Raw genomic sequence first — 24,903 nt, 5'->3', positions numbered from 1 at the left:
ATTACTTAATTGAAGTCACACACGTGAGACATTTGTTAGGCCTAGTCGAAACTGTCGATAGCATAACATCAAAATCAATTAATGAACTTTGTTTCCGTCTTCATCATACCTAACTCTTGGTTTTGGACGAGCGACATTTTGCGCCGTAATCAGTGTTTCTGAAAAACGATACCAGAAGTAAGAATGCGAAAACCATATTAGGAAACAATATGTCTGTAAATAAAAGTCCATATGCTCCTACTCGACAATTTTTTGGGAACACAATCTAAGCATACATGGGCAGCACTCGTCTCTGCTGGCGTTTTATCTTTTCTCTTTTTCATTGATATTTGCATACCAATCGTCCACCAAGGGAGCGAAGTATGACTGAGGAGATCGGAACAATGGGATGGAACACGTCAATAGGATTGTATGAGTTGATGGTACTGCTGGGGTACTTGTTACTGACGCTGAGGGGTGGAATGGAGCTGACTCGACCGTGACAAACAGACAAACCTTTCTTAAGCAATTAAAATCGACACAGAAAAAAGAGAAAGCGCTGCTTATCCATGTACTTAGCCCTGGGTCAATACGGACGCAGTATCTTCCACTATCGTTCACTCATTTTCAGTTTTTTGTGTGTTTTCAGATAATTAATTGTAAGAATCTCCAATTTCGTTCGAATTCCTAACCGAATCTCCACTCACCCTCTTAACTCCGTCTACAATAGAACTGTCTCTGTAATTGTATAATGACGGTACACATCATTACAATCAAGGATGTTATTTCTGAGGTCAAGTTACCATCAAAACGTCTTGGTAAGCCATGATGTGTGAATTAAATTGACTCTTTCTCTTTGTTAAATAACCTGCTTGAAAATCAATAAAATGTTACACGAACCAGTTCTATGTTTTAAAACACTGTATAGACTAAGAGGCTAACGTTGGGCATTTGTTTTGAGGTTACCTCTCGAGCAATTTGATAAGGTCTTTAATGAATTCCTTGCTTAATATGTAAACATTCTATCAAGTACGGGCATTAAATTACATCTGTTCACTACATCAACGTCCGTTCAATGTTAACAACTGTATTATGTTTCAATAAAAGCCTCTCATTGAATAACACAAGTGTAGAATGCAGTAAAAATGTACTACTCGAAACGGTCTTTGAAACACTGGCAAAATAACTGGCAGCGATATCTATTTACAATTATAATATTTCGACATCGTATACATTGAAGGCTGACCTTCTCCAATATCTTTAAAACAACATTCCGGCTAGTTGGTGTACTCGGTACGTCGGCCGACGCAGTTGATCACGGGGTATATCATAGTAAAAAACCTCCTGATTTGTATTCGGTTAAGTATAACCAGCAAGGACAGACTAGGTCTAGCACAAGTACTAACAGGCCAACGAAGCCGAACACATTCCAACACAGATCGTGAGGCACCAGTAAGGAAGAGGCGAGGTCTCACTCCTGTACAGTGACACCAGTAAGGATCCAGTGACACCAATAAGGAAGAGGCGAGGTCTCACTCCTGTCTAGTGACACGGTAAGGAAGAGGCGAGGTCTCACTCCTGTCTAGTGACACGGTAAGGAAGAGGCGAGGTCTCACTCCTGTCTAGTGACACAGTAAGGAAGAGGCGAGGTCTCAATCCTGTCTAGTGACACAGTAAGGAAGAGGCGATGTCTCACTCCTGTCTAGTGACACAGTAAGGAAGTGGCGAGGTCTCAATCCTGTCTAGTGACACAGTAAGGAAGAGGCGAGGTCTCAATCCTGTCTAGTGACACAGTAAGGAAGAGGCGAGGTCTCACTCCTGTCTAGTGACACAGTAAGGAAGAGGCGATGTCTCACTCCTGTCTAGTGACACAGAAAGGAAGAGGCGAGGTCTAACTCCTGTCTAGTGACACCAGTAAGGAAGTGGCGAGGTCTCACTCCTGTCTAGTGACACCAGTAAGGAAGAGGCGAGGTCTCACTCCTGTCTAGTGACACAGAAAGGAAGTGGCGAGGTCTCACTCCTGTCTAGTGACACCAGTAAGGAAGTGGCGAGGTCTCACTCCTGTCTAGTGACACCAGTAAGGAAGAGGCGAGGTCTCACTCCTGTCTAGTGACACCAGTAAGGAAGAGGCGAGGTCTCACTCCTGTCTAGTGACACAGTAAGGAAGAGGCGAGGTCTCACTCCTGTCTAGTGACACAGTAAGGAAGAGGCGAGGTCTCACTCCTGTCTAGTGACACAGAAAGGAAGTGGCGAGGTCTCACTCCTGTCTAGTGACACCAGTAAGGAAGTGGCGAGGTCTCACTCCTGTCTAGTGACACCAGTAAGGAAGAGGCGAGGTCTCACTCCTGTCTAGTGACACAGAAAGGAAGAGGCGAGGTCTCACTCCTGTCTAGTGACACAGTAAGAAAGTGGCGAGGTCTCACTCCTGTCTAGTGACACAGTAAGGAAGAGGCGAGGTCTCACTCCTATCTAGTGACACAGTAAGGAAGAGGCGAGGTCTCACTCCTGTCTAGTGACACAGTAAGAAAGAGGCGAGGTCTCACTCCTGTCTAGTGACACCAGTAAGGAAGAGGCGAGGTCTCACTCCTATCTAGTGACACCAGTAAGGAAGAGGCGAGGTCTCACTCCTGTCTAGTGACACCAGTAAGGAAGAGGCGAGGTCTCACTCCTATCTAGTGACACAGTAAGGAAGAGGCGAGGTATCACTCCTGTCTAGTGACACAGTAAGAAAGAGGCGAGGTCTCACTCCTGTCTAGTGACACCAGTAAGGAAGAGGCGAGGTCTCACTCCTGTCTAGTGACACAGTAAGGAAGAGGCGAGGTCTCAATCCTGTCTAGTGACACAGTAAGGAAGAGGCGAGGTCCCAATCCTGTCTAGTGACACAGTAAGGAAGAGGCGAGGTCTCACTCCTGTCTAGTGACACCAGTAAGGAAGAGGCGAGGTCTCACTCCTATCTAGTGACACAGTAAGGAAGAGGCGAGGTCTCACTCCTGTCCAGTGACACCAGTAAGGAAGAGGCGAGGTCTCACTCCTGTCCAGTGACACCAGTAAGGAAGAGGCGAGGTCTCACTCCTGTCTAGTGACACCAGTAAGGAAGAGGCGAGGTCTCACTCCTGTCCAGTGACACCAGTAAGGAAGAGGCGAGGTCTCACTCCTGTCTAGTGACACAGTAAGGAAGAGGCGAGGTCTCACTCCTGTCTAGTGACACCAGTAAGGAAGAGGCGAGGTCTCACTCCTGTCTAGTGACACAGTAAGGAAGAGGCGAGGTCTCACTCCTGTCCAGTGACACCAGTAAGGAAGAGGCGAGGTCTCACTCCTGTCCAGTGACACCAGTAAGGAAGAGGCGAGGTCTCACTCCTGTCTAGTGACACAGTAAGGAAGAGGCGAGGTCTCACTCCTGTCTAGTGACACCAGTAAGGAAGAGGCGAGGTCTCACTCCTGTCCAGTGACACCAGTAAGGAAGAGGCGAGGTCTCAATCCTGTCCTGTGACACCAGTAAGGAAGAGGCGAGGTCTCACTCCTGTCTAGTGACACAGTAAGGAAGAGGCGAGGTCTCACTCCTGTCTAGTGACACCAGTAAGGAAGAGGCGAGGTCTCACTCCTGTCTAGTGACACAGTAAGGAAGAGGCGAGGTCTCACTCCTGTCCAGTGACACCAGTAAGGAAGAGGCGAGGTCTCAATCCTGTCTAGTGACACAGTAAGGAAGAGGCGAGGTCTCACTCCTGTCTAGTGACACAGTAAGGAAGAGGCGAGGTCTCACTCCTGTCCAGTGACACCAGTAAGGAAGAGGCGAGGTCTCACTCCTGTCTAGTGACACAGTAAGGAAGAGGCGAGGTCTCACTCCTGTCTAGTGACACCAGTAAGGAAGAGGCGAGGTCTCACTCCTGTCTAGTGACACAGTAAGGAAGAGGCGAGGTCTCACTCCTGTCTAGTGACACCAGTAGGGAAGAGGCGAGGTCTCACTCCTGTCCAGTGACACCAATAAGGAAGAGGCGAGGTATCACTCCTGTCCAATAGTAACCAGTAGCGAACTTCAGTATCATCACTGTCCTGGCATGTCGAAAAGATTACCTTGTGTGACTCCGTATGACCTTACTTTGGGTGGATGTGTCAACAGGGCCATGTGTGGCCCTGTATGCTCTTATTTATGTTATATGTTGACATGTATGACCGTGTCATAGTAATGGTGTGCCCTTTGAATTAATAAGTGTGGCCCTGTGTGGCCATTATTTTGTACGTATGACATTACCCTATGTGGGCCTGTACGACCTTATTTGGTACATTACCTAGTACAGCCCTGTATGGCATTGATATACTGTTCTTATATGCTGATACCATAATCATGTTTGAATACCCATGTCCTTACTATTATGTAGGTTTGGTATTTAAGTGACCCTCTTTGACCCTCTGTGACCTTATCCATATGTTGGTTTGCCAGTATATTCCAAGTACATGTGACCATTTATGACTTAATTGTCTTCTGGCCCAGAACATGCATACATGCTGTGCATTGATTGGCCGTTGTGGGTATTGTGCTACACATGTATCATACAAAACCTTATTGTATTGATGCCTGGATGTTCTCCTCATCATGTCAATGAAAGACGAAACCAACATGCCTTAATTTGCCAAAGTAGTCTGGACGGATTCGATATTCCCGAAAACGCGGGTCTGGTCATCAGGAGAATTATCGTAACACAATGCTAATTTTTATGATAACCTCATTTATCAAAAGTAAAGATATCAATCGTATAAACACTACGAATACTATCCGAGGACGGGTATCTCTTCATTTTTACCTGTCAGAGGTGTGAATATGATGTACGAATAGAATAGCAATTTATGTGTAAAGAAGTATGAATTATGAAAGCCTCAAGCCTAACTAAGGACGATTATTATAAATAATTTATCAAGACAATCATAGCTGCTTTGGTGTTTATGGTTCTCTCGGGGCTGAACTTTCCAGATCTGCAGGCAATATTCGATCTAGGGAAACGTAAAGGCGTATATTGGAAACACTATATACTTAGATTACTAGAGCTGATAGCCTAGATATAAATAAGCGATATAACTGTTGATAAGTTTTCCCTACTTAACGCTGCCAACAGCTGGTAGGGGATTAGTGTGACGAGAAAGTTTGACAGCCTTCTGCTGTCATAACACCTGAATAATATTGTAGTGAACATTGTTCGTTCTCAATAGCATATACTGTAAACTAACAGTAATCATTTCCGAGATTTTATTCAGAATGATTTTTTGTCGAAATCTTGATCTCCTAAATTAACAATGAAAGATCTATAAATCTATCTCAAAGAATTGTACTTCAAAAAATATTGAGCATGTAAAATAGAGAATCAACCAGTGATATTTCCCGAAATATGAAGCATGTAAAATAGAGAATCAACCAGTGATATTTCCAGAAATATGAAGCATGTAAAATAGCACACAGATAACCATTAAGTAGTACAAAGTAGTATGAATTATAATGACGTCATCCATTTTGATTTACATTTGTTTTATTTGAAATTATATCAAGATTTTGACGAGAGCAGAGATGAAGAAGATTTCACGTTTAATTTTGACCATGTCCTACTTTAGACTGTACCGCCCCTTGAGGAGCAGCACGTGTATACAGTAATGGTTGTTACCTACCAGTAAGTCAATCTGGGGCAAACAACTGTAAATGGACGGTTGTTTTTCTCGGTATAATACAACTCCTCTTTTAATAAAAATAATATTGGTCATTTTGATTTAATGTATTTCCTCCTAGCTTTCACACCATCCTAACATCGGTGGCGTTTTTTTTCTTTAATGACACAACAGTATATGATATTTTACATTCATAACTGTGTAGATAACTAACATAGTTTGTTTTAATACTAATGCTACAGAACATCAATTATTTAAAAAAAAGAAAAAAAAAAAAAAAAAAAAGAAGAAGATGAATGTCATTTAATTCGCATTCTCAAGAAACACATTGGCAACAGCTTTTCCTGACCCATAAGTATCGGTTATAAACAACGAAAAGCCGCCATCACAGCTGGTCAATTTTTCAGATATGTAACAAAGATGTACGATAGGTGTCTTTTTATGTAATGGACATTATTTTACAAAACTGGATATAGGATAGGAATCCTAACAAGCTACGGTACTTGTACATTTGATAGGAATCCTAACAAGCTACGGTACTTGTACATTTGGGTGTGTATGCTGGGGCTGCCATAATTATTGGGTATTGCGACGATTCAGAAACTGTTTCCTAATTTGACCAGGTTTACAGGTTAGGGGAAATCAATAACACCTGGCTTCAGTTTCATCAACGTTCATTAGCTAAGGACATTTCTTAACTTAAAAGGTCCCCCAAGGAAGTATTACAGATCATCCGGCTACACCAGGGCCTGTGTCACAAATATTATAAAAGTTCAACAGACCTTGATGGCAGCCTTCTCTGACCAGAGACGAGGGGGTCGATAAACTCTGGCAGTGAGCACACCGGCGAGATGTCAATCAGAAACGGCAAAATTATTTCGTAAAAGTCAATATTTCAATGAAAAAAAATCATTCGTTTCCTCTGACTTCCTGCTGATAAAATCTCACTATCAAAATAGATGTTTTGTAATTGTTTAAGGTAAACGAAAGTGGGATTAACTTTCGAATTTTCCAGATAACATCGAAAAAAATCAGGTATTTTAAATGAGCGTTCCATAATTAGCGAACAGGAGAGCAATCGAATGGTTTGATAAAACGGGTCACGCTGATGTAATTGTAGCGATTCAATTGGGTGGATTGTGTATTGATAATACGGGTAATTATCACAGAGCCGAGCACTGCCAGGAAACACAGGCGGAGGAATGTCTCTGTGCTAGCCAGGTACACAATATATACCACCCAACATAACCATGGCCTACCCATATATAACCCAACACCGACCACAACCACAATATATATCACCCAACATGACCATGGCCTACCCATATATAACCCAACACCCGACCAATCACAATATATATCACCCAACATGACCATGGCCTACCCATATATAACCCAACACCCGACCACGACCACAATATATACCACCCAACATAACCATAGTCTACCCATATATAACCCAACACCCGACCACAACCACAATATATATCACCCAACATAACCATGGCCTACCCATATATAACCCAACACCCGACCAACCACAATATATATCACCCAACATAACCATGGCCTACCCATATATAACCCAACACCCGACCACAACCACAATATATATCACCCAACATGACCATAGCCTACCCATATATAACCCAACACCGACCACAACCACAGTATATATCACCCAACATAACCATAGCCTACCCATATATAACTCAACACCTGACCAACTACAATATATATCACCCAACATAACCATAGCCTACCCACATATAACTCAACACCCGACCAACCACAATATATATCACCCAACATAACCATAGCCTACCCATATATAACCCAACACCGACCACAACCACAATATATATCACCCAACATGACCATAGCCTACCCATATATAACCCAACACCCGACCAACCACAATATATATCACCCAACATAACCATAGCCTACCCATATATAACACAACACCCGACCACAACCACAATATATACCACCCAACATAACCATAGCCTACCCATATATAACCCAACACCCGACCAACCACAATATATATCACCCAACATTACCATAGCCTACCCTTATATAACCCAACACCCGACCACAACCACAATATATATCACCCAACATTACCATAGCCTACCCATATATAACCCAACACCGACCACAACCACAATATATATCACCCAACATGACCATAGCCTACCCATATATAACCCAACACCGACCACGACCACAATATATATCACCCAACATAACCATAGCCTACCCATATATAACCCAAACCCGACCAACCACAGTATATATCACCCAACATAACCATAGCCTACCCATATATAACCCAAACCCGACCAACCACAGTATATATCACCCAACATAACCATAGCCTACCCATATATAACACAACACCCGACCAACCACAATATATATCACCCAACATGACCATAGCCTACCCATATATAACACAACACCCGACCAACCACAATATATCACCCAACATGACCATAGCCATATTTACATTCTGTGTTGCATTTGTCTTTAAGTCGTTAATAAACCAAATTGTATTCATGAGACTGTATACTACAATTTACAGTGATTCGGTCAGTGTAGGAATACAGCTCCAAGTGTTGTAGGTTAAACAATGACCGCCAGTTACTTTTGGCCTAGAGAGCTTTCGAATGCTAGTATGTATATACAGAAGCCACATCGAAAAATAAAGCAACGTCACAAATTACGAGATTATAATTTTATAATTATAAAAAAAAGGTAGTCAACATGAAATTAGGTGATCAAACTGTCAATGTCGTCACACTCACAGGGTCTCGTTTCCGAATTTACAGAAATGCAAGACACGACAACATTAAAAGTCATGTATTTAGAAAAAAAAAAAAAAAAAAAATTGTAAAAAAAATCGGGAGTATCGACATAGTTTCCGGTTGTGAATGTATACTGGATTTTAGCTTTGTGGTTATTCACTGGTGTCAAAGGCCTACCTTACAAAATCGAGTCCCTGTGAAGTTTAACGGGCGACATTCTATTTATCTATCACCCAAATTGTATTCATATCGACTGTATACTATCATTTGGTAACAGTTCAATGCTTAAATAAGTGTTGTATAACTCCAAACACGTGACCACACTACCACACATATAGGTACCAACAAGGAAAAACTTACTTATCCCTTTGTCATTTTAAATGTCCAAAAAAATGTTTAAACTAAACTAAACCTATCACGTGTCTTTCTATGACAGATCAGTATGGATGATGGGTACCATATAATGGCTGACATATGTGGTGACAGCAGACATTATGGCTGCCATGTATGTTATGCCGGAAGACACTAGTATAGGTGTCACATGTGTTGATGGGAGACATCAGGACTGGTGTCAGATGTAGTGAAGGGAGACATCAGGACTGGTGTCAGATGTAGTGAAGGGAGACATCAGGACTGGTGTCAGATGTGGTGAAGGGAGACATCAGGACTGGTGTCAGATGTAGTGAAGGGAGACATCAGGACTGGTGTCAGATGTGGTGAAGGGAGACATCAGTACTGGTGTCAGATGTGGTGGCGGGAGACATCAGGACTGGTGTCAGATGTGGTGGCGGGAGACATCAGGACTGGTGTCAGATGTGGTGGCGGGAGATATCAGGACTGGTGTCAGATGTGGTGATGGGAGACATCAGGACTGGTGTCAGATGTAGTGAAGGGGGACATCAGGACTGGTGTCAGATGTGGTGATGGGAGACATCAGGACTGGTGTCAGATGTGGTGGCGGGAGACATCAGGACTGGTGTCAGATGTGGTGAAGGGAGACATCAGGACTGGTGTCAGATGTAGTGAAGGGAGACATCAGGACTGGTGTCAGATGTGGTGGCGGGAGACATCAGGACTGGTGTCAGATGTGGTGATGGGAGACATCAGGACTGGTGTCAGATGTAGTGAAGGGAGACATCAGTACTGGTGTCAGATGTGGTGATGGGAGACATCAGTACTGGTGTCAGATGTGGTGAAGGGAGACATCAGTACTGGTGTCAGATGTGGTGATGGGAGACATCAGGACTGGTGTCAGATGTGGTGATGGGAGACATCAGGACTGGTGTCAGATGTGGTGATGGGAGACATCAGGACTGGTGTCAGATGTGGTGAAGGGAGACATCAGTACTGGTGTCAGATGTGGTGATGGGAGACATCAGGACTGGTGTCAGATGTAGTGAAGGGGGACATCAGGACTGGTGTCAGATGTGGTGAAGGGAGACATCAGTACTGGTGTCAGATGTGGTGGCGGGAGACATCAGGACTGGTGTCAGATGTGGTGGCGGGAGACATCAGGACTGGTGTCAGATGTGGTGAAGGGAGACATCAGGACTGGTGTCAGATGTGGTGATGGGAGACATCAGGACTGGTGTCAGATGTAGTGAAGGGAGACATCAGTACTGGTGTCACATGTAGTGAAGGGAGACATCAGGACTGGTGTCAGATGTGGTGGCGGGAGACATCAGGACTGGTGTCAGATGTGGTGGCGGGAGACATCAGGACTGGTGTCAGATGTGGTGAAGGGAGACATCAGGACTGGTGTCAGATGTGGTGATGGGAGACATCAGGACTGGTGTCAGATGTGGTAGCGGGAGGCATCAGTACTGGTGTCACATGTGGTGAAGGGAGACATCAGTACTGGTGTCAGATGTGGTGAAGGAGACATCAGGACTGGTATCAGATGTGGTGAAGGGAGACATCAGGACTGGTGTCAGATGTGGTGAAGGAGACATCAGGACTGGTGTCAGATGTGGTGGCGGGAGACATCAGGACTGGTGTCAGATGTGGTGGCGGGAGACATCAGGACTGGTGTCAGATGTGGTGGCGGGAGATATCAGGACTGGTGTCACATGTAGTGAAGGGAGACATCAGGACTGGTGTCACATGTGGTGGCGGGAGACATCAGGACTGGTGTCAGATGTGGTGGCGGGAGACATCAGGACTGGTGTCAGATGTGGTGAAGGGAGACATCAGGACTGGTGTCAGATGTAGTGAAGGGAGACATCAGGACTGGTGTCAGATGTGGTGATGGGAGACATCAGGACTGGTGTCAGATGTGGTGAAGGGAGACATCAGGACTGGTGTCAGATGTGGTGAAGGGAGACATCAGGACTGGTGTCAGATGTGGTGAAGGGAGACATCAGGCCTGGTGTCACATGTGGTGACATGAGACATCAAGCCTGGTGTCACATGTGGTGAAGGAAATGCTTGGGTTTCTAAATGTATTCATGGTTGTTATCGTCATCACTTTCGCTTGAGAGTTGTGGAGGAGACATTTTGATGTAAAACATAATTAATTTTAATTTCAAAGCTACAAAACCTCTTTTTATGAAAGGGATATAGCAGTAAGTTTACCTACTTATAGGCTGAAATAGTTACAACAGCACTTGTAGCCGGATACATCTCTCACATACAGGCATTAGCCTGACATTTCTTCATTACTTTTCAATCAAGACACATTAAGAACATATGTTGACTTTTTCTTTTACAATTGTAACAAAAAGTTTTATAAGTAGACGATAAATTATTCATGTTTGCAAAACAGGTTCTTTTATGACATAAGGGTCCTACAAATGATGAAAGAGTTCCGAGTTCCATAAGACCCTTTGAGCATCCGTCATTTCGTCCATACCCGATGAAGAGAGCCTTTGTCGTGAGAAAATGATTAGCGCTGAACACATTTAATTTTGTAAACGCCTCGACAACGATTTGACAAAAGGTAAATTAAATAGCGCCATGTGGTATGATCAATGGGCGCCGATTGAGATTGTATGTATGTTCCTTGCTATGTCAACACGTGTATATGACCCCGATACGCGCCCCTTACTCACAACATATTGGTAAACAAACGGATCCTTGTCGTTCACCCAGAATCGATAGCACACTCAAATTAGCATTGGCATTCTTAAACGAACACGGTAATTAAGAAGTGTTACTTGGTCTAACTTGGCGCTCAAGTGGTTGGCTGGTTAAGAACTAGCTGTGTCCTAGTATGCGACTCCCACGTATGACCAACCTTGCGTTGCATGAGTCAATTACATTGACAGGAAATTTTTTAAAATGATGTTGTTTAATTTAAAAACAACATCGATAACCTTGATTTTCTTCAAGACATGAAAAAGAATGTACAGTATCAATAACTTAGATTTCTGTGATAGGTTAAAGTATTTGAGAAAATATCCTGAATATATTGTTTTAGTACAAGAAACCATAAAATGCCGATCCGTAATTCAAAATTGACATTGATTTACACGTACAGCATCGCAATAAAACAAGACCAGACGTTTGGGAAGAGTAGGCGTCTTTCGCTCCACCATGTCTACGGTTTAGATATTTGATATTCAACAAGAAACAATCATATTTGGACATAAGAGACAAAAATTAATGAATAAATGAATAAATAAATAAATAAAAAATAGAAACCCACAAACTACTGCCGTTGAATTTGACAACAAGACAATGCCCTTTTGAAAGGACTGCTCATTTCCAACGTGACTGGTAATGTCAGATACAAAAGTGATATCAGTTATGCATTAGGTTAAACCCCGCAGCATACCGGGGTGGTATGCAGTAAATATGCAATAAATATGCAGCAAAGTAACCGCTTTCACAGAAAAGTCGGTCAAAACGAAAAGTTAAATCATCAGAGACTAGAGATGATATTAAACAAATCTGATGTCATCAATGATGACACATTTTATAATAGTAGTGATGAGTTGATGATTAATCCCTAGAGATTCTTTTAATCGTTTATATCACGTGCTATATAAAGGTCCTCGAAGGTGCCGAGCGACCCAATAATTAATGATATGTGATATTGATCATCACAAGTAGTACATGATTATGTAGTTGTCATTTGAAGGTGTCCTGTTTCGTTAAATATCACGTTTTACCAAGAAAACATGAATACAATAGTCTGCTACATGAATAGTTCTGGAGAACAAAATATTCCAGTTGATTATTGAAACTGCATTTGTAACTGCGTTCAACTCTCAATGATGATGATCATATGACTATTAAAAACGACACCTAATGTTGACAATCTTTAATATAAATGATAAACTCGTCAGGAATTCAAAATAAGACATATGATTCTTAAAACATCCAATAGTATATACATAATCGGAGACAAGCCTGTGTAAGTACATATCCAATCAGAGACAAGGCTATGTAAGTACATATCCAATCAGAGACAAACCTGTGTAAGTATGTATCCAATCAGAGACAAACCTGTGTAAGTATGTATCCAATCAGAGACAAGCCTGTGTAAGTACATATCCAATCAGAGACAAGCCTGTGTAAGTACATATCCAATCAGAGACAAACCTGTGTAAGTATGTATCCAATCAGAGACAAGCCTGTGTAAGTACATATCCAATCAGAGACAAGCCTGTGTAAGTACATATCCAATCAGAGGCAAGCCTGTGTAAGTACATATCCAATCAGAGACAAACCTGTGTAAGTATGTATCCAATCAGAGACAAGCCTGTGTAAGTACATATCCAATCAGAGACAAGCCTGTGTATATCCAATCAGAGACAAGCCTGGTAAGTACATATCCAATCAGAGACAAGCCTGTGTAAGTACATATCCAATCAGAGACAAGCCTGTGTAAGTACATATCCAATCAGAGACAAGCCTGTGTAAGCTTTTATCAGTGTAAAGACAGCCTTAAAACGCATATCCACTCACGATCCTTAACCCCCATGTACGGCCGTTTACCCACCAACGTACGGCCATATACAAAACAACGTACGGCCATTTACCCTCATGTACGGCCTTTCACCCTCATGTACGGCCATTCACCCCATGTACGGCCACTCACCCTCATGTACGGCCATTTACCCCCATGTACAGCCATTTACCCCATGTACGGCCGTTTACCCACCAACGTACGGCCATATACAAGCAACGTACGGCCATTTACCCTCATGTACGGCCTTTCACCCTCATGCACGGCCATTCACCCCATGTACGGCCATTCACCCTCATGTACGGCCATTTACCCCATGTACAGCCATTTACCCTCATGTACAGCCATTTACCCTCATGTACGGCCATCCACCCCATGTACGGCCATTCACCCTCATGTACGGCCATTTACCCTCATGTACGGCCATTTACCCCATGTACAGCCATTTACCCTCATGTACGGCCATTTACCCTCATGTACGGCCATCCACCCTCATGTACGGCCATTTACCCTCATGTACGGCCATCCACCCTCATGTACGGCCATTTACCCTCATGTACGGCAATTCACCCTCATGTTCGGCCATTCACCCTCATGTACGGCCATTCACCCTCATGTACGGCCATTCACCCTCATGTACGGCCATTCACCCTCATGTACGGCCATTTACCCTCATGTACGGCCATTTACCCTCATGTACGGCCATTTACCCTAATGTACGACCATTCACCCTCATGTACGGCCAGCCACCCTCATGTACGGCCATTTACCCTCATGTACGGCCAGCCACCCTCATGTACGGCCATTTACCCTCCTGTACGGCCATTCACTCCCATGCACGGTCCTTAACCCTCGTGTATGGCCATTACCCATCCATGTACGGCTCTTTACCCACTAATGTACCGTTCTTTACCCTTTCTGTCTGGAAGGGGTGGGGCGAATATTTGATCGCCTTGACAGTCGAACTCGTAATAACAATGAGTAGTTCGTAAGATGTATACCGTTAAAGAGAAATATCAAGTATTGCTGTAAGAAATCACAAGTTTTTCTCAGATAAACGAACTTTTAGAAAATAAAATAGGGTTGATCAATTGGTTATAAGAGAGACACACACAAAGTATTGGTACATTCCAATACAAGGTAAGAGCGAGATACATAAGAACCGAAAATTGAATTTATATCGTCAGCCACGTAGGCGCCTACTATACTATCCGTAACGTAACGTGAATATCAACCATCATTGTGGCATCTCGATCATTACGGCTCTCACTGTAATGCAGGGTTTGATATCCTGGAGCTTGAACAGGGATAAATTGTGTTATTATTTTAGCTTCAAATATTAGATAAAGGGATTGCTTGTTAGTCATACACTTTTAAGTTTTAGACAAATTATTGAATTTACGACGTGATGAATGTGCCCTTGTTGTATTTAGTGTTGTGTGGCAGAAACATTTTCCCCTTAAGTGTGACACAAAAGTCAAAACCTTAAAGAGCATGTCTACATTATCGAAATTTCTATCCACTATTAAAATGGCAAGCTTCGGGGCAAGACGTCACTTAAACAAGTAATAAAAATGTAGAATTGAATTTATGTTTTTTTAATATCGACCTGCGTTAGGACGCTTGGAACACATCATACCATTTATACTAACCGCTAAACAACCAATCAGCGCCAAGTGGTTCTATCACAGGCAGCAATAATGAACACAAGTGTTTTATACAACAACAATTTCCAACATATTTCAATTTTAACTGAATCAGGGGGAGAATTGGTGACGGTTAGGGAAATCAACCATTTTCGTAAGGACCCACAGTGGTGTCATCCGCCTTCGATGAATTGCGTAATTCGACTAGCAATATGGCCTCGGGAGTACCACGTTTAAAATGAACAGGCGCATAAAAAACGTACATGGCGGTAACCGATTTATTCTGAACTGTTGTTAAACTTTACGAAACCGTTAAAACGAATTGACTTCAAAGCGACCAACGATTGTCTCGGTCATAATTTCCTAACTCCGCAAAGTGATAACAAAAATCGGTATAGAACATATCTGTCATCACAAAGCGCAAATAGTTAGCTTATAATAGTTTTTTGTGTTTACGCTGGCGACAAATTAATCAGGTCACTGCACAAAGCAGCAAGTCATCCATTGAATTGGATCAATCTAGTCTTCCGCAAAGAGGCTACTTTATGATAAAAAAGTAAATCTTCTGTCTTCAAAGCGACCGACGATTGGGTTGATTCAGAAGTGTCTATTACCACTGCAAAGTAACAAGCCGTTTGAAATTGTCGAACGACACTCCATGTTGTGGCGAACATTGGACTCCAAAGTGACGTTTGGTACAATGAGCTGACAACTGTACACACATAAGCTAACGGTGATCAGTTGTGTACTGGAGAAAACAGTATTTTATCGAGATAAAATCTGTCGAGAAGAGATAATGATCGGAAAGGTGGGCCTATGAATAAATGACACCACTTCGTGTCAAGTGTCCACTTCCACAAACAATTACGTCACTTCCGGGGAGCTATGTTTGGCTTGTTTATTAGTTAAACTTGCTGTCGCACACAGAAAGGTTACGTGATGCGAGTTAACACGACAGTTTGAAGATTTTTTTTTAATTAAAGTATCTCAATTGATATGTTATAAAATGTATTTCATTTAATCAACTGTGTAGTATTAATACAATACATGTGTATGGATAAATGTATTAATTAAAACAAATGCTTCTCAATATTCTTTCAGATCTAAAATGTGTTATAGAAGAAATATATCAACATTACAAATATAAACTAGCATGCTATCATTTCTGCAGTGTATTAATAAACTCTTTTCTAAACCCAAACAGTGTTTTTTATTTGTCCAACCATTAGCAATTAACTTAAGGGTAAGGCAAGGAGAGTGGGTTGTAATTACAGAACGATTATTCGTCAGCTAAGTAACATCAGAGACATATATAGATGTATGTATGTCTCTGGTAACATGAAGAGGTTGATATTATGTTAGAACCTTGTTTGTTATATGAAGTTAATATGTGTATAATCAGAATAAAGTAAGTCCCAGTTCTTCTGTTAGAGAGTATTTCTAGATTAATTCGTTTGAGAGTATTTCTAGAGTAATTCGTTGGAGAGTATTTCTAGAGTAATTTGTTGGAGAGTATTTCTAGAGTAATTCGTTGGAGAGTATTTCTAGAGTAATTTGTTGGAGAGTATTTCTAGAGTAATTTTTTGGAGAGTATCTCTAGAGTAATTCATTGGAGAGTATTTCTAGAGTAATTTGTTGGAGAGTATTTCTAGAGTAATTCGTTGGAGAGTATTTCGTTGGAGAGTATTCCTGGAGTATTTCGTTGGAGAGTATATCTAGAGTAATTTGTTGGAGAGTATATCTAGATTAATTCGTTTGGAGAGTTTTTCTAGAGTAATTCGTTTGAGAGTATTTCTTGAGTATTACGTTGGAAAGTATTTCCGGAGTATTTTGTTGGAGAGAATTCCTAACGTATTTCGTTGTTGAATATTTCTGGAGTAATTAATAACATGAAGTAATGATTTTCAATAGAAACAAACTTCAGTTGCTGGATTTCACATCATGTATAAAATCCGGCCTGTTTTCTACAACTACAGCTGATCTTTTGTTATAAAATGTACTTATTTTTCCATAGAACATGTCTGGTCAAAAATAATGTTTCACGATATCATAAATTCCATGAAAGTCCAGTCAGACCATCCTCAAACCCGGCACCGAGAGATTTTATCATACTTAATTCTCCGAAAAAAAAAAAAAAAATAAATAAGTTATCCTTTTCAATAAGTCATTTACTGAGATAACGTAATCTATTTCAACGCTTAATATGTTTCCTACATCAAAGTACCGTTATGATACTTGTTAGTAATATCGAATCTATCACCTAGACGACAACCGCTAATGCATTTCCTCGTGTACTAAACACCGCCCATGGGGTCAGGGGGACCACAACCCATCACCGGCCTCCAAAGCGTGACCCGTGTTCATGAAATATATTTAACAACTCAGTCGAGATTGAAATTGAAATGCCATACTTTACTGTACAGATTGCACCCATACATACCCAACTTTAGTTAAATCATATTTTTACGTCGTATTATTCTATTTTCAAAACAAGAAATCCTTAGGGATTCGACGCAAACCTTTTATTATTTTTTTTTATAATAATCCCTTTTTCCGCAGACTATTTAAATGAGAAATCATATTATATGTATTCGTTTCCTAAGGAGGATTGAAATTTATTGGATTATCGTGGATAGTGGGCGGAAGGCATACCTGATAAACATTTCGAAGCTACTAGTTTGATGACTGTTAATATAACGGATTGTTTTCTGACTTTGATCACTGAGAACATGATAGATTGTTTTTAATACAAGCTACATGTATTATAACAAGTATGATCAATATATATATATCATTACAATATATCTATAACACCAGATTTCTTATTGGTGTTTATTTCAAAATGTGACAATAATCTCGAACTTCCCCGAGGCGGATTTTTTTGTTTAATTTCATTTGATTTAAACATATTTTATTGCCTTTTCATAGCAAGGGGATTGGGCAAAAGTTATACAACTTTTGTTTATAAATCGTGTATCACGTAAATGTCAATCAAAAATCTATTCATCGGTGTTATCGTCATAAAAAAATGCGGATGGCAACTCATTGAACCTAGATGAATTTTAATCTAATTATGAGCATTTGTATCTTAGACCTAGAGTGAGTGAATTATAAACAGCCGATACTTCATAAGTTCATACGATGTTGTAGTGAAACGACCTAAAAACAACACGTGCATGTCCATTATTTGTTTTCTTTGCCGTATTCCCACGCGCATGAGAACGTGCACTGTACATGCTGGTCCGATGTGAAGAAAACGTGGAAGGAAATAACCTCGTTCATACATTCATTATTTATAAATGTAGTAAATTGCATTCATTACTACATGTAACTTACTTATACAAAGGATTAGCGGACATGGCGAACTTGATGTCGTTAAAACGGAAAAACTGATCTATGATCACGAAATTGTAAAAATAAAACACAGTTGTAACATCACAAATTTGATTTAATATAAAGCACCTGGTAGAGTTTAAATTCCCGTCAACCGCCAGATCTCTCATCATGATTTTCACACTACACACGCGCACCTTTTATGATGCCAGGCGATTGTTGGTGTGTCTGTTATTGAGCGAGAGTAGCATTCTGTAGTCTAGAGAAACACAACATACCTTTACATATCGCCAATGAAACCAGCAGTTATGGAGAAATAAATCGCTGATTAATACCATTCTTTTACATTTGTGCGATACGGGCCGTTCTGGCCACGTTAGTTGTAATTACGAGTATTGCGTGTTTGTAAGGAAGCGGTTGTTTGTATTTGCCTGTTGATGTTTTTTGTTTGTTGAAACAACTGTTGTAGATAACATAAATATAAAACTATGTTTCCACCGTAAAACGGCCTTGTTTACTTATAAAACGTACCAAAACATCTGTATGGTGTAGGTCCAGTATCAGGGGTTTACCATGAAATTATCTTCCCTCCAGTGGTTAATCACATTCATATCACACAGTTATATATAAGAGAAACATAAGGCTTTACAAACGAACTTTGACTTACCTTTAAATGAAAGAATCAACCCGTCCAGAAATGTAGATTGGTGGGAAAATGTCAAATAAAATATCTTTCCTCTTCACGCGAAAAAAACACTAGTTAATATGTTTCCATCAGTTGTTTACAGATATGGTTCCACGTCCTCTGACATTCTATCCTGGAAGAAACGAAAAAGAAAACCCTCATACTGAGTGTCCGCAACATCACCTGCATACTTACACTAATGAATAATCACGCGAGGACACAGCGCGTGAGGGATGCCCACTACGTATCACTACTGTCAATGAAACGATTTCTTATCGACTCATCACCACGTGCGGCGATATATAGGTAAAAGTAAAATACTTGTCTACTTTTTCTCTGTCTATAACTATACTAGTATGGCTGGTCTTGTAATACCAGGGCAGAACTGTCGTTATACCGGAAACGTTACACAAGTCACGTTGTTTATTGAACAGTGACTGCTAGTAAGTCCTAAGTTAAGTAAGAGAGCGTGATTGCTCACAGCTTCCCCGCGGTGACAGTATGTAATGCGCTGGGCCCATTTGATTACAATGGTTTAATAACTGCCTCATTATGCGCGAGTGTATTGTCTTTATTCGTTGCTTAGTGTCCTCGTTCATTTATCACTAATGTGACCATACCGCGCAGGTCCTATTCGAGGTGTTCTGAATGAAATTACACACGATTGTTCTAAATACACCTACCTATTAATAATAGGTCCGAGATACACAAGGGTAAGCATGAATCGAGACAACTAACACTATAACCTACTATCATTTTAGAGGTAGGTACGGGATAGTTATCATACGATTACATTGTTTGTACAATCCTGTATTCTTTAATTAACGCCGTTGAGTATTGAGTCGCATGCCGTACTCCTCGAGGTGTGCCGAACACGACTTATATGCCGCCTAGCGTTCTACCCGAGGTGTACCGAATAATCAGAATATTTCGCCAACCGTTCTACCCGAGATATACCGAATACGAGGCATGTCTCGCTTACCGTTCTACCCGAGATATACCGAATATACAGTATATTCGCCTTACCGTTCTACCGAGGTGTACCGAATACGCAGTATATAATGCACCTAACGTTCTACCAAAGGTGTTCCGAACATGAGGGATGCCCCGCCTACCGTTTTTTCCGAGGTCTACTGAATACAAGATATGTTCCGCCAATCGTTCTTCCCGAGATGTACCGGGTACGAGGAATATTCCGCTTACCGTTTTTTTCCGAGGTGTACCGGACACGAGATGTGTTTCGGCTACCGTTTTGTCCGAGGTGCACCGAACATGAGGCATGTCCCGCCTAACGTTCTCTCCAAGGTGTACTGGACACTAACTATGTTTCGTATACCGACCTAACAGACAGAGGCGTACCGAACACGGCGTATATGCCGCCTACCGTTCTAACCGATGCGTACCGAACACGGAGTATGTTCCGCCTATCGTCCTACCCGATGCGTACCGAACACGGAATATGTTCCGCCTATCGTACTACCCGAGGAGTACCGAACACGGAGTATGTTCCGCCTATCGTACTACCCGAGGAGTACCGAACAGGGAATATGTTCCGCCTATCGTACTACCCGAGGAGTACCGAACACGGAGTATGTTCCGCCTATCGTACTACCCGAGGAGTACCGAACACAGAGTATGTTCCGCCTATCGTACTTCCCGAGGAGTACCGAACACGGAGTATGCAGCACTTCCCATTATACCCGATGTACCGGAGCGTTTATCCGTATCATGAAATAATGAAGACATATGTTTTAGAGTAAGCATTGCACACAGTAATTTGGACATTCTTGCCTTTTTAGCCGACACGAAATGGTCTCGATGCTCACCGAAGAGGTTTGAATATGTCCAATTTGACATACTTTTAAAAGACAACATTCTTAGTGCTGCGCTTGCACAACTTAATTTCATCTCTCCGGGACGAATTAAAATCCCATAAATAAATGCGTCTTCTGATTTTTTGTTGAAGCTTACTTCACAGTGTTCATAAGTCTCCGTGTCCTCTTTGACTATGAAGTCACAGCATCTGTTCCCAGAGTCTACCCGAGTACTGCTGAACCATCTGACTCAAGGTTCCACCCAAGTACTCTGACACCGCTAATACCAGTGACTGGGAGCTGGTTTTATCAATAATTAAATCCGAGTAAACTGGTCCAATACAATCAATGGAATGATGTCGACGACGGTTTTAGTCGGCGTCCATAGAACACACAGTCATTGGGTTTAAACATAGTTAATATACAGCCAATCCATGGTTGTATTTATGGTAGCAGCGACACATTTTCCGTTGTGTTCGAATACGACCAGTCCTAGAGAATTGTAAGAAATCGTAACGAACACGCCCCCTACTTATAACGCTGCTGCTGAGGTCGTTATTGGTGAGCGAGAGAACATTGTTCTAGATATTAATACATAATAGATAGACGACGAAAGAAGTTACTTATATAAAAATTACCAGTTAGCTTATCATATACATTAGAATGATATCATTAGGTGAAAATAAACCGTGACATCATACAGATTAGTTCAAATGATATGGAAAAGAATTCATCAAAGAATCAATTCCTGTTCATTACAACAGACATATATGTAACACTTCAATTATGAAAGCGACAATGAAAGTTGATGGATAAAGATACGGCTATGTATCTACATAGTTCGTGTCTCTGTTACATGTACATGTAGTTGTCTGCCAACTTAATTAAATATAGAGGATTCTATGTATAGGTGTATTGTTACTATTTATAAACACAGAAACTACGGACGGACTCTTGAGCATTTACATATTACGGACGAACGGACGGAAGTCTGCATACTGTACATGTATTTCGGACGGACTGACATCCACAGACTATCGACAAACGTATGCTGATAAACCCTAACATAAAACAGATAACGGATGGAACGATTCTTATGATTAAACGAGTTTCGTACAATCTAAAACGCAAGGGTGAATATATGTATGTGAGCATTTCTAGGTAATTTGAATATACATTATTTATGTAAATTATATATATATTTGTAAATAAATGAAACATTAAAGATATATATAACAAATGATATAAATGATTAACTGTATAATTATTAGAAAACTCAATGTGATATAAGCTATGTTAGATATGCATGCTAGGTATGCCGTGATCACATCAATCATCACATACAGACCTTCGTAACAAATCCATCATTTCAAAGGAAATAAATTCACAAAACGACGGTAAATATTTATTTGTTACAGATGGAAGTACGTTAAGTAAGCAATTGAGACGCGAAAAGAGTACATTTACTCACTCACTCAGTTATTGTGATCGTTGTGATCGTTACTTATATGTCTTGTATTTCGAGTGAGTTTTTGTGGCAACCTCTTCTTAAGGATGTATTGTGCTATATTGTGTACCTTTTACAGGAGGAATTAAGGATTGCGTTCACTTTACACACCTGTTATACAATTGTATTTCATCAGCTCTATATAATTGGTTACCTGTGGGAGAGGAAGGGTTATTATCGGTGACTTACAATGTATCTACCCCATTGGAGGTTCCCACCCAAACTAATTTAGCCGTTCTCGTATCATTTAAGTATTGTGTTACACCGACGATCGAAGCCATATGCATTGATATTAGACAGCGATTCCATTCTAAAGTCAACATAATGGTTTTCACTATTGTCGTGCTCCTGAAAACACCTGTATAGTATTTTCTGTCCTGTCTAATATTGGTCAAGTAACGACAACTGAAAGGTAACAGACTTTAGTAACCGTGTCTTATGATACAGCGACATGCTCAATGTTTGGAAACTGGAATTCTATTGTTGAAGTAGTTCTATGTATAACGATTTACAATTTGTTTCAGTATATATATTTACTGTATGTTATGTGTTGTTGGTTTTACATATCGATATATCGCACGTTTTGGTCAATACCTGATATAGATATACCTGGAAGATTGAGTGTGGAACACAAATATGAAATCCGGTTTCGCTCCATTTTATATCAGAGTTATATAATTTATTAACTACTTCAACATTTTGTTTGTTTAACTGTTATAAAACAAGAGTGAAGAAAATATCAGAGCATGAGAAGTTTGACAGAGGTCAAACAGGAGTACAAAGACCTTACATGAGTACAATGACAGTACATGAGAACAATGACCTAACAGGAGTACAATGACCTAACAGGAGTACAATAACCTAACAGGAGAACAATGACCTAACAGGAGAACAATGACCTAACAGGAGTACAATGATCTAACAGGAGAACAATGACCTTACAGGAGAACAATGACTTTACAGGAGAACAATGACCTTACAGGAGAACAATGACTTTACAGGAGAACAATGACCTAACAGGAGAACAATGACCTAACAGGAGAACAATGACCTTACAGGAGAACAATGACCTTACAGGAGAACAATGACTTTACAGGAGAACAATGACCTAACAGGGGTACAATGACCTAACAGGAGTACAGTGACCTAACAGGAGAACAATGACCTTACAGGAGAACAATGACCTAACAGGAGAACAATGACCTAACAGGAGAACAATGACCTAACAGGAGAACAATGACCTAACAGGATTACAGTGACCTAACATGAGTACAAAGACCTAACAGGAGAACAATGACCTTACAGGAGAACAATGACCTAACAGGAGAACAATGACCTTACAGGAGAACAATGACCTAACAGGAGAACAATGACCTAACAGGAGAACAATGACCTTACAGGAGAACAATGACCTAACAGGAGAACAATGACCTAACAGGAGAACAATGACCTAACAGGAGAACAATGACCTAACAGGAGTACAATGACCTAACAGGAGTACAATGACCTTACAGGAGTACAATGACCTTACAGGAGTACAATGACCTAACAGGAGTACAATGACCTTACAGGAGTACAACGACCTAACAGGAGAACAATGACCTAACAGGAGTACAATGATCTAACAGAACAATGACCTAACAGGAGAACAGTGACCTAACAGAAGAACAATGACCTAACAGGAGAACAATGACCTAACAGGAGTACAATGACCTAACAGGAGTACAATGACCTAACAGGAGTACAATGACCTAACAGGAGTACAATGACCTAACAGGAGTACAATGATCTAACAGGAGTACAATGACCTAGCAGGAGTACAATGACCTAACAGGAGTACAATGACCTAACAGGAGAACAATGACCTAATAGGAGAACAATGACCTAACAGGATTACAGTGACCTAACATGAGTACAAAGACCTAACAGGAGAACAATGACCTTACAGGAGAACAATGACCTTACAGGAGAACAATGACTTTACAGGAGAACAATGACCTAACCGGAGTACAATGACCTAACAGGAGTACAGTGACCTAACAGGAGAACAATGACCTTACAGGAGAACAATGACCTAACAGGAGAACAATGACCTAACAGGAGAACAATGACCTAACAGGATTACAGTGACCTAACATGAGTACAAAGACCTAACAGGAGAACAATGACCTTACAGGAGAACAATGACCTAACAGGAGAACAATGACCTAACAGGAGAACAATGACCTAACAGGAGAACAATGACCTTACAGGAGAACAATGACCTAACAGGAGAACAATGACCTAACAGGAGAACAATGACCTAACAGGAAAACAATGACGTAACAGGAGTACAATGACCTAACATGAGTACAAAGACCTAACAGGAGAACAATGACCTTACAGGAGAACAATGACCTAACAGGAGAACAATGACCTTACAGGAGAACAATGACCTAACAGGAGAACAATGACCTAACAGGAGAACAATGACCTTACAGGAGAACAATGACCTAACAGGAGAACAATGACCTAACAGAAGAACAATGACCTAACAGGAGAACAATGACCTAACAGGAGTACAAT

General features: G+C 41.0%; 1 protein-coding gene across 3 annotated transcripts in view; it reads right to left on the bottom strand.

The window, feature by feature from the left end:
• Nucleotides 1-24,903, bottom strand: part of LOC117333205 (nitric oxide synthase, brain-like) — a 203,146-nt gene that overhangs the window by 102,431 nt on the left and 75,812 nt on the right. For 2 of the 3 annotated variants that reach the window (XM_033892380.1, XM_033892379.1), the window contains one exon: nucleotides 19,000-19,150. The gene's annotated coding sequence lies outside the window, so the exon portion shown is untranslated. Of the gene's footprint in view, nucleotides 1-18,999; nucleotides 19,151-20,988; nucleotides 21,103-24,903 lie in introns of those variants that run through there. The other variant, XM_033892378.1, reaches the window with a different exon arrangement.

Source organism: Pecten maximus, chromosome 8 (genome assembly GCF_902652985.1).
Source record: "Pecten maximus chromosome 8, xPecMax1.1, whole genome shotgun sequence".
NCBI classification, from domain to species: Eukaryota; Metazoa; Mollusca; class Bivalvia; order Pectinida; family Pectinidae; genus Pecten; species Pecten maximus.
This window is presented reverse-complemented; position numbering and strand designations above follow the sequence as displayed.